The sequence below is a fragment of the Phalacrocorax carbo genome, chromosome 1, assembly GCF_963921805.1.
Source record: "Phalacrocorax carbo chromosome 1, bPhaCar2.1, whole genome shotgun sequence".
In the NCBI taxonomy this organism is placed as follows: domain Eukaryota; kingdom Metazoa; phylum Chordata; class Aves; order Suliformes; family Phalacrocoracidae; genus Phalacrocorax; species Phalacrocorax carbo.
In genome coordinates, this window is record NC_087513.1 from 21,570,511 (window position 1) to 21,582,916 (window position 12,406).

Below are 12,406 nucleotides of genomic sequence, written 5' to 3' on the forward strand. Positions count from 1 at the left end.
AGCACTGTAGATTTACTGACAAGAGGATCAGGTGTAGTATCTTGCTGCAGGAACAAGTCTATTGCCAGAAAGTACCAATGCAGAAAGAGCACAAAGCCCTTACGTACTTATTTGCGTGGTATCTCCTAAATGCATATGTATGATGAATACTGAAGATTAGAACAAATATTCAGACTAGACCAGCAAGTTGTCAGCCAAACTTAAATTAAATGTTCAGCCATGAAGTTTTAAAAATTCATTTGGTCTTTTGAACTGCAAAGAATTCTTTATAAATTTATTACCTGCAGTATAGCTAAGATTTGTATATTATTTTTTCTGTGTCATAAAAGAATAATTGCCTTTGTTGTAACTAACAGTAGCTGGCAGGTATACAAATATGTTATTAGTTAAGAGATGTTGGAAGGTTGCTCATGGTTACCTGCTGTCTCGGTTATGTGAAAGAGTGGGGAGAAACTCAACTGATCCAAAAGACCATCTTCAATCAATTTGATTAGATTGAGCAGTTAACAAGGAGGGATAAAAAAAGATTAGTATAAGAAACAATGTTAAGTATTGCATATCTGGAATGGAGCAACAGATGCTTTCAGGATAAGTGTAGGTATAAATCTTTTGCAATGGTTACTAAGTCATGTAACAACCACAAAGAAAAAGAATCTCTGTGCTCTAATTTGGCAACTGAAGGCATTGTGAAATTTCCAGCTAATTCACTAGAGAGGCAGGAAAAGGGTGCTGCTTTGATGACCGCCAGTCCCTTGTTTGATGTTCAGTTCTGGTTGAAAGATTTCAGAAAAATACAATGTGTGGGGTTTTAAATTTTCTGAAGGAGGCCCCATCATGATTTTGTGATCTGAGAACAGAAACTGGAAAAACCAATGTATGCCAGATTCTACAGAAGTATTAAGCAGGCAATGCCCCATCTGAAAGAAGACTTAGTAAGATACCGAAACAGAGCATTTACTTACAAACTGCCTATATTATATTTGTTAATTTAGAAAGCACTTGCAAAATGTAGAAGAGGAAGTTGTTTAACATACTGTTAAAATGTAGAGTAATATAAAATCTTTATTTTTATTATTTTGGTGCTTCTATACTGTTGAGCTAATACGCTCCGTATTGGTCTTTGAACAAACCTGCACTAATGAGAATCCTGAAATGGTGAGGCAGAAATTTTATTGAACAGACATTTCCCCATATCACTACATCTGCTTATAAAGACACTCCTATGACAAAAGGGAATGCCAAAGAAAATAGAGGATCTGTGTTAATTCCCAAGGGAACCTGAACTCTATATATGTATTCGTGAAGCTACTAATGTCTCCTACCTCGTATCTTATTTTTGAACTCTGTCCTTTCAATTCCCAGGTGATTGTTTTTATGAAAGTGTATTAGATGATGCAATGCAATGCCAAACCACCTTATAGAAAGCCAGACATGCACTACTTAAGTGAAAACTCTGCATTAAAATACTGGATTTTCTCAGCATGACTAAGCCAGGATAACACACCTTATATTTAGAAGAATCATTTACGCAGAATTGGGCAAATCACCACAAAACATTTGAGATGCAGTGCAGCTCTACTAGCAAGAAAAAAGTACATGTTTCTCAGGTCATTAGTAGTAGTTATTCCTAAGTTATCAATCAACTGAGTTCATATGGTCTCTAAAGCAATCATCAGGGTCATAAAAGGAAAATAAATGCAGATAAAGGCTCCATATACATAGACATATGTATACATAGACAATGCAAAGAGCTAGAAATATACATTGGCTATCTCGGAACAGGCAGGTCGAGATTACAGTGAATTGATGTTTCCCCTGATCAGTGTCTACACTTAAAGGGGATATGCTCAGTGACAGAAGATAATGTCAAATAAAAGAGGATCTGTGAGAAGGTAGAATATATACCAAAGCACATGCTTGTCTAGTCAATCTATCTTCACAAAATCTAATATAAGAAAGGAAGTTTAAGTCAGCCCTGGGAGTATTCAGCCTGCCTCACAGCAGGAGCTTTTGACATTTGCTTTGGGTCACAATGTATAAAGATCAGACAGAAAAAAACCAGGCCAAAACCTAAAACTTGGCCTACTTGGATTGTGCTCTCGGGAATTCCTGGGAGCTCCTGAAGGAACACCCTGCTTGGCTGTTATCCACACCAAAGAGTTTTCCAAGGGACCTCTCTACAGCGTCTCTCTGTCTCAAGAATAGGACAAAATGGCTACAGCAGTTGATAAAATCTTTCCTGTAATCTTTTCGCCACTGTGTTTCCAGGTGATCATTGAGGACCACAGCACATTCTATAGCTCCATAATTTCCCTGGCTCTTCTGAAGTATCTGCAAGCTAGAAATTGTCATTGTGAGCTCTTTGCACACATACTTTTTCCCGTCTGTCTCACCCCTCATGTTCACAGTTTGCATTTGTTGTGGCCTCTGGAGAGCTGCACAGGGTAAGGTACCATCTCTCAGTGCTGCTGAGCAGCGATGTGAAGAATAACTTTTAAATGGTCCAAGATGCATGTGTATGTTACTGCTTTCAGCTGTCAGCCCAAATTCTGCAAAGCACTGTATCCAAGAGATAAAAATGCACAATATGAAAAGCACTGCATAAAAAGTAATGCTATTCCAGACATTAATGTTTCAGATATGTACTAATACCTCCCAGAAAGGCGGGGAAATAAAGTGGGCCAAAATAATTCTGGGGAAATTCCACATAAATCTGTAGGGATAAAACTGACACTATAAATATTAATTAATCAAAGGATTATGCATTAAAATATTCCATCCAAAAATTTCTTATTCTTCAGCTGATCATTAATTAATATTTGTAAAATGCTTTGAAGAGGACAAGGACAGTTTAAATACCACACTTTAGTCATTGTTATTATTATAGATAGTGCTGTTGACTTGATTTGAAGAGTTCCATGCAATGACTTTTTAAAATAAATTACTAGTGGAATGGCAACTGTACAGTGTACAAAAGCAAGCTCAAAACACTAGGTCAACACGGTGCTCTATATTCTTCTTGAAAATACACTGAGTTTTAGTTTTTTCATATGTCTTTTTATTGTGAATTAAAACATCTGTCTGGGATTACTAAGAATCTGGAGAACAAATGGAAATGAGATGTAGCATTCCTATCTTTTGATTGTACTTTTTATTAATTGCAGGTCAGACTACAATCCAAGATCCAGATGCAGTGAGGTTTTCAAGGAGAGAGCCCCAACCAATCTATATGTGAAATGTGTGAGAGCATGTCTATAACACTCTGGGCAACATGGTGCCAAAAGTCCTCAGCTAGCTTCATAGGGACTCATCCCTCCAAACCCCACAGCTCAGCACTCTTAGCTGGGGTCCTGAAAACAATAAGGTAGGGATAGCTCACTGCTATGCCCTAGCAAATAAGCCTCTGTAGCTCACATATCCATGCTATTCTCATTTTGAGGGTGAACCCTATGGCAGCCAAGTCACAGATCTTTGCAAAATGCTCCATTATTCAAAGTAGATTTGCAATAAGGGCTTAGGGATAACACCCATCTGATTTTCTTTTTATTTGGCTCAGTATAAAAGTGGGAGATGGTTTTAAAAGCCAGGTTCAGATCTGGAACTGGTCTTCTTCATAGCCCTTCTTGGTTTCTGCCAATCACTGACTTCATTCTCTAGGCTCTTAGGTGTTTTTTTTTCCTTGACCATTCTTCTACCTGAATAGTATTTTGAATTATTATTACACATACAAATAGAAATTTCTTTACACACACACACACACATATATATTCTTTTATGGAAGACAGGTTTTAAAGTGGGATTGCACTAAACTATTTGCAAACAATGTCCATGAAAAAAATCTGAAAGTAGTAATTGAGTAAATATGACACATACACCCACCAAGCAAAATTTTAAATTCAGAAATCACATTTTGAAAATAAACTGCTGCTTAAATTCAGGGAGAAAAAAAATATTATATAGACTGAGAAATAAATAATTTTAGTTAACTAAGTAATAATCCATTAAAAAAGAGATTTTATGCAGTATCTTCCCATTCTTTTAGGTCAGATTATTTTACATTTAGATTACAAGATGATAATTATTAGGACATGGTCTCTTCTCATATTCATTGTTTTTTTCCCTTACCTTTTGCTTCAGTAACTTTTAAAATACATACCTTAATACGTAGTTTAGTCATTTTGTTCCTGTAGCATGATAAGATGCAGAGAATCCAGAATTTTATTTTTAAGTTTATAGTTTTGTAAATAAATTCTCTATTTTTGTAATTCTGTGACATGGACACTTGATCTTTCGAAGACATTCCCAAGACTTAGCTTGGCCTTAATTTTTATTATGTAAGTAGGCTCAAACTTTGCTTGCAATAACAAAACTTTAAGTGGTGAAAAATGCCTGAGCAAGGGGTTTTTTTTTGGGGGGGATTTTTTTAATCCAATAAAAGAAGATAAAAGTTACAAAGAATATTGGGCTTATTGACATAATGTAAGTATTTACTTTTCTGATCCTGCCAGATATTTTAAGCATCTTTAATAAGTACACCTGCTTAGTTAAACACTTTACAGTTCATCAGAATAAAGCTTAAGTTCTTAGGAAGGAAAACTGTACTGATGTCATGGTGGTAGTAGCATTGGTCTGTTACCGATCACATAACTTCACGAAGTTCATTAGAAGTTCAAATGACATATTTATAAAGGAATCCCATGCCAGAAAGACTTGATTCAAAGAATGAAGTTTGTAAATGGACCTGAAAAGAACCTTCAGTGCTGAATTGTTTCAACTCAAATTAGGTAACAGCTTTGCTGTGAGATAAAGGAGATTCTGCAATACCAGTTCAGCTAAAATATATGATCTTTCCTCCAGACAGGGGTGACTGATAATTAGATGCAATACCTACTATAATAATACTTTAGAATTGAGAAATCAAAATTGCAAAATGATACTTAACAAAGCCTAATAGACATGAACTATTTAATACACACAGCGCTCTTGTGAGAGAAGGTAATCGTGTTTTCCATTTACCTTAAGTTCTTCATGCAAAATTCATAAAGGAAATAAGTATATTCCAAGGCTCATATAAGAAGATGACCCTTCTTCTTGGCAGGACATCTCTGTCTGCCAGTCTTGAGATCCACAAAGAAAAGGGACGAGTGAGAGGTAAGGGTGAAGGAAGATCTGGAAGACTGGGGGACAGGTGCTGTGGGGAGGATCCTGAGGTTATGACACATCCGCTTGGTCCCAGGATTCTTGTGTGAGGACAGATGCAGAAAGTGGAAACACAGGAAACCAGGCTAAACTGCATGAAATCAGTTCAGAGGCATAGCTCCTTTTATAGGTGGGAAGGTCTTGACTTTTTTTTTTTATACGATAGACAACTGTTTAAAACATTACTACTGGGTCTTACAGCCAACTCTGAGGTGCAGCACTTGCAATTAGCTGTGGCTTCTTGCACTACTTGAGAAACGTGGGGGCTGCATCTATAGGGAAGCAGTAAGACAGAAAGCTCTGGAGAACATTGCAGAACTTTTTAATCCCTTCCAAAAGTATTTCTTTAGGATGCTGTAATCCAGCTCTCAGAGATTTACAGTGTATATACAGCTTTATTATCTGTGTTCTGTTGTTGAGTATACTGAAGTACAGAGATGTTGACTGACTTGCCCAAGGCCAAACTTAGAGTCAACATCAAGATGAGAAATGTGTTCCTAGCTTTCGGAGTAATGTCCCATCCATTGCACTCATGATGTGCAAAATGGGAAAAACAGAGATGCAGAAAATAATATATTGTCTCTGAATTCTTCTACACTGGAATTTTCAACTTGCTTTTTTATTAACATATTAATGCCTGTGCATCCTAATATTAAAAAAAAAAAGCCTTGGAATATGGATTTATGTACAAAATTTAGATGTTTCTGATTTGATGGAAATCAGACTAATAGCATAAACACCTGTAGTAACACTTTTATACAATTTTATGTTGATAATCTAAATAACGTAAATCTTGGAATTGCGCTAGATATACTTTTCTTGTTATTCTACCCATCACTTATGGCATCTGCACTCTTCCTGTATTAATCTTTTATGTGGTCATAAATAACTTCCCAAATTCTTAATTAGGCATGTATATTTTCAGATGTGTTGACAGAAAATTTCTTCCCCTTACTCCCTTAAATTGCAACAGACCCAAACCATGTATTAGTAATACCCTGTGCTTGAGCAATATAAAGTAAAAACATGTCCCGTCTCTTTACTCTGCCAGTGCAGATTCCCTTTCTGTGAAAGAAGAGATTTCCAGGTTCCAAATGGGATTTCATATTCACTTCTAGTCTTGGAATGTCCCAGCCGTATGAGATTTTAAAACCACAAAATTTTACAATCCAAGAAATTATAATTCAGTTTTTTAATAGGTTTTCATTGTATTTGATGACACATTTAGAAATAGGTTTCATGGTGTCTAGGGAAATTGTTTTTATAGATGAAAGGCTACAGCAAGCAGACACAATAAAAATGCTAATGCTTTAAAGTATTCTAAAGTGTCTGTAATAAACGTGGCATTTGCCACCCATATAGTGGTCTAGTGTAATGGTTTATTTGCAGTAATTAGGGTCTCCAGTTGGAAGGTAACAAAGCCCGCCCAAAATTATTTATCTACAGATATATATAAATATATCATATGTATGTGTAAGTCACTGTATGAAAATAAGCCTAGCTATTCAACTGAGATGAGTCTTTTCTTAAGGCTTCTCAGAATCTGGCTTAAGGTATAATGAAAAAGCTGGATTTTTATATGGGAAATGCATGTGTAAAATTAAATTCACTTTTGTCTTTTGATGTCATTATGTATATGGTGGATTTCTCCTTCCTGTGATGTAATCATTATTTTAAAAGCAGTTCTCTGTAGCTTCCAGATACATTTTTCTCATACATGAAACAGTACAAATTCAGAAAAAGCTTTTCTACAAGGATGCTTTATCTCGTCTCTGCTTGACTGTAGTAAATACAGTGCAAAAAAAAGAAAAATATTATGTTTCATTGAGTGACCTAAACTAGAATTTGAACATTAAACCTTCAGCTCTGTGGGATCAGAGATTTGTGTGTGTGCTTGCATCGTGTGATGAAAATGCTGTTTCAGGAATTAGCTACCACCCTGTCCCCAGTCTACTCCACTAAACAATGATGTTGTTGATGGCAAGCGAAAATGGCAAACAAATGAATAGACAGTTTTTGGAAAAATCCTGGAAAGCTATGAGTTTTTCTGCTTGCTTAAATGCTGCAAAACAAAGACAGTCTGTTGACCATAATTTGCAAAAATATTGTGGTTGGTTTGTGTGTGGGTTAACAGCATGAATGGCACCTAAAGTCATTACAGATATTACAAAAGTGAAATTGAATAGTACATTAAAGCTTAAAAATGTTAGTTCTGGCCACACTGTAATATTCTGTAATATTATCAGCATCGACCCTTTTGTATTAAGCAACAGAAAGAAAATGGCATGCCCCTGATTTCACAATTTATTACAGTCTCTAGCTATATACATTTATTTGCCAGATAATTTCAAATTATGTTCTTTCTCTACTTCAAGCTTCCCTGCTTTAGTTAAAAACTAATGCTTTAGGTTTTATAGCTCCTTCTTTATTCTTTCTGCTTGAAAAATGATCTCCTTTTCCATTTGTTTGGTGGTGTTAGCTACAGTCATCTTCCTGGATACTTTGAGAATGTGCTTATGTGTTTGATGTATATTGGAAAAGACACTATATGGACCATATCTCACCTACAAAGAAAACTGCAAGAAGAGTGGTTTTAGTGTCTGTTTCTCACTGATAAATGTACATAGTGTCTAAAAAAAAGCAAGCTAGCATTCTTTTAAGGTAGTAAAGCTACCCCTTTCCTGTAAGAGAAAACATCTGTCTTTTATTTGAAGATACCAGATTTTTTTTCATTTGTTTGTTTTTAAAGAATGGTAAGATCAACTTCTGGGCAGAAAATTTCCAGCTGACTTGGGCCACAGCAAAAACTGATGTGACTAGTGCTAGTGGGGCTTTGCCACATCTGTCTGTAAGTGGTGATGCATTGCCAGCTCATCATTCCAGAAGCAGCATGAGAACTTTCCTCACTGCCATCCCACTCACTCCAGGAGTGGGGAGAGAACTTTCCTTTGCATTTTAGCAGTGATAAGTAACTTTCTCTTTAGAGATGCTCTCGGCATAGCACACTGCTTACTGCAGTTTGGAGGCTGAGCTTCCCATGTAACAGCCAAAGTATGATCTGAATTCTTCACTTTGATACTATCTTTTTATTACTTCATGAAAAGTAGGCAATTCACTGAGCTTGCGCCCCTCATAATTTGAGTCATCTCTTTGTATCCTGCTGGGGTGTATGTGCAGGCACACCCCCAAAGGTGAACTTTAGGCTGTTAACAGGGGAGTTGGAAGATCACCGAGTGGGCTCTCATGACAGTGTTTTCCAGGACTGATCTTTAAAGAAGTATAAACTGCTAGTCACACTGTGTTTCCCTGAGCCATGAATCACTTGAAGTTCAGATGGCAGAGTCTGGGAAAACACTATTATGTCCCTACTCTACCCAGTCCCTATATTCTTTCTCCATTATTGTCTGCTGCCCAGGTTTAGACCTCATATGATCCATCAACTGTTTCTCATGTTCTGACAGTCTGAAATAAATGTAATCTTTAACACACCTGAAACCAATGACACATTGCTGAAGAGCATTCAAGGCACAACACTTATGTGGAGAATTAACAGAGACCAATGTTATCAAAAGCAGCATGCTTTCCTTTGGTTCTCTCTGTAGTCAATGGTGAGAGCAAGACTTCTCCTGGAAGCAGTTTCAGATAGGATGGGATCCCAGCTGGAGTTCTTAAGGTTTCTTGTTTGGGAAGTCTATCTCACCTGGCAATAAAAGGATCCTACAGGGGTGGGGTTCTTCACCAAAGCTGGACTTGTTGAACAACCTCTCGCCTACACCAAAGCAGGATATAAGAAAGCAGGGACACCTCAGATAACACACTTTTTGTTCTAGTGTACTTCTGGTAATTTACTTTTATAACAAAACCTATACAGTTTCTAAACATACTAAAAGGTCACCCTCAGTTCTGAAATTTTCTTATCCTTGGGAGAAATTATAAAGTTAAGACCCTTGCACATTGAAAGAATAGTCACCAAGGCTAGCTTTTTGTCACTCACTTGGCACCGTATACTCTTTCAGTTAGCCCAACTGTTAAAGGCAATTTAGCAAAGCACTTAAACATATCCTATGTGTAGCCTGAGGGTATAAAATGGTACAGTAGCTTTTCCTTTGCTCCTCTGGGGAAGAAACAAGGCAGCCTGACCCTGGTCCTCCCATTTTGCCCCTGAAGGTCTACAGAGCTGTATTACAGAGCAATCTGTTATGTCAGGTCTGGAAGAGCGAATGTAATTGAAACAGCACGTCCACATGCACATGTATATACAAATAGGATAAACATTTTGAAACGTCGGTGTCCCCTTACAGTGGGTAATCCTGTGAAAATCCAGCACCGCAGGCAGGACACACCACATCCTCTGATTCAGGACCACTCTGCAAAGTGGCTCATACAGACAAATATGGCAAATATGCCCTTAACTTTTCCTCATCTATGTACCATATTATTCTGAACATAGTGGAGTACTCCTATTATTCCTGGTCTTTTCTACAGATGCAAGGGCTGAGACATAAGGTCTGGAGCCTATAAATACATGCTTTCATACCTTATCACTGCTTCTTTTATTTACATGACAAAAATACAAGAAAAAAGGCTGTTTTCCTCAGGCAGCCAGAGTGCTTGGGCAGGAGCATTGTTGTGGAATAGTATAAATCTTATTCTTTCTTTCTTTACATTTTTAAGTTCCGCGTAGGCTTTCTCCCACAGTGTAAGCTTTGTGATAACAGCTCTGGTTCAGGAGGGGAAAAATGTCATATTGGGAAAATGTGTAGACAGATCCGTCAGATAACAAATAACTGAGTAGAAAGTGAATTGAGAGTGACAGCAGCAGCTCACTGGAGATAACAAGCAAAAAAGACAGGAAGCCAGTGAGACATGACAAAGAGAGTAAATGAAATTAATCTTCTTCCTGCTGACAACAAATTTTAGGCCAGCCACAGCCACCCAGCTTTGCATTACCCACAATTATATTCTGCCTAAGTATAATTCCAAATTAACAGGAACTTGCTGTAGGCTTTAATCAACTGGGTTTGTGATATACAGGAATAAAAAGTAATTTATTTTTTTTAGATGGGCTTCTAGATGTATTTTCTATAAAGCATTAGGCTCTTGTCATACATGGTATTTTACTATCAGATGTCGTTGGCATCAGAAATGAAAAACGTTTGTTGAAAAGTCATGGAGTAGTCACAGAGTGTCAAAGCAAGAATAACAGCGTGCAGCTTTGAATGGAAAAGATTTCCTTTCTCTTCCATTAAAGATTTTTGATTTAAGTGTCTTGGCTTAATGTAAGACAAGTGTTTGAGCTATAACTGCATTGCGTTTCCCTCAAGAGATTTCTGTGAGTGGTCACTTTTGCAGAGTGGTAAGCAAACACAAATCAGAACTAAATGTCTGTTTTAAGTAAGGCATGATCTTCCATTTCGTTACACTGTCATGATCACAACTGATAGAGAGAATCAGGGAGTCCAGAAGCATAGCACAGGACGGAAAGGTCTGACTCTAAATTAGACATGCACTGATTGAATCTAGACTATGAATAACTGGAAACAATCCCACTTGCTCTGACAGGAATAATTGCTTTTATTGGTGCTCTTCCTCTGCTGAGTTTGCCTGATATTTCCCTATCGGTCATTCATGACATGAAATTGTTTCCAAAGAGATAATGTAAAGAATGCAGTACTTACTACTACTATGTATACTGCTCATCTTTATAAATGAATATGATGAATTTCAAAGAAAAATATTTCAAAATGAGATCTGCCAGACATAATATATCAAGCTCATTTTTATCTTTATATCTGGAGCTAAATGCTGAGCTAGTTATATGAATAGTATTAACTGTATTGAACAATGCAATTTAATCCAAATGAGAATCTGTCTTGTTCTATCTGGTCAGCACAGCCATCACTAATTAGTTAGTAATCTAATGAAGAGAGTCTTGTATGCCAGTTTTGAACTTCTAGTTGCTTTCCATATTTACTCACGTTTGGATTGGTTTTTTTCTCTTTTAATTTTGTTTTATTAATTCTTTCACTAACGTATAGTTATTAACCACTGCTTTCTTCACACAGGAAAAATGTCTGTCTGTTAGAACCATGCTTTTAAAAGTGCTGTTGCTTTCATATAAAAGAGTTTGTAAAAATTAGGTATTTAATATATGAGGGATACAGAGGTCTGAAGTTTCACCAAGTACCCCTTTGTGTGTGCTCATGCATGAAAATGGACAGACACTTGCACTGGAGAAAGAAAGAACCACTTATTGTGGATGTCAATGGATACCTTTACGAAAAGGTTAGAGAAACATCTGCCAGAATTGCCACAGGTATAAGCAGATCCAGCCTTGGGGGAGGCAGATGGACTAGATGACCTTTCAAAGTACCTTCTTATCCTTATTTTATGATTCTGCAAAACATAGAGGCATTGTAGAAGCACAGGTTTCATATTATAGGACAGCGTCCTCTTCTCTCACTTGGACCACTACACCTGAATTATATAATTAATTCAATCAATGATGGAGCTTTTGCCAGAAATACATTGACTGCAAATTCCACAAAAAGCTAGGAAAACTCTGAGAAAAACTAAAACCTGAAAAACACTATGTTTCATTTCTTTTAGGAAGCATTAAAAGAAATGGAGCTGTAAGACCTGTATAAGCTGTATGATTATGTGGGATTACAGGATATTTAGAAATTAAGTGTAGATATAGGGGAGAAAATGTTTTGCATATAGAAATAATTGTCATGCTCAAACAAATACCAGGCAATAGAAAAAGCTCCAGAAGGTGAACACCCTGTCACATGTATGAATTCTAAAACTAGACAAAAGTCTGAAAAAGATGTGTTTTAAAAACAATCACTTTCTAGATAGCAACAGATAGAGGATAACAGTGTTCTAAAGCATCTCTTCTCTTGCCCTGTGACTGTCTGTTCCAGCTGGAAAGCAAAAAATAAAGCATCCAACAACACAATCCCCAATCTGACTAGGAAACGTAAAACATATGTTGGAGACCTCAGGTCAGGTTCAGAGCTGGCACACCTACTCACGTCATGTGTGTAATTGGCTGACCCCTCATCCAAACTGTAAGACATGTGTTGCAGCCAAAGCATTATAGCGGGTAATGATTATGTGTAATAGATGTTACACGCGTTACACAATGATTTGAGGAATTTATCTTCCTAGACAAGATGCGGGAAAATAGGAAGCAAATGCCAGA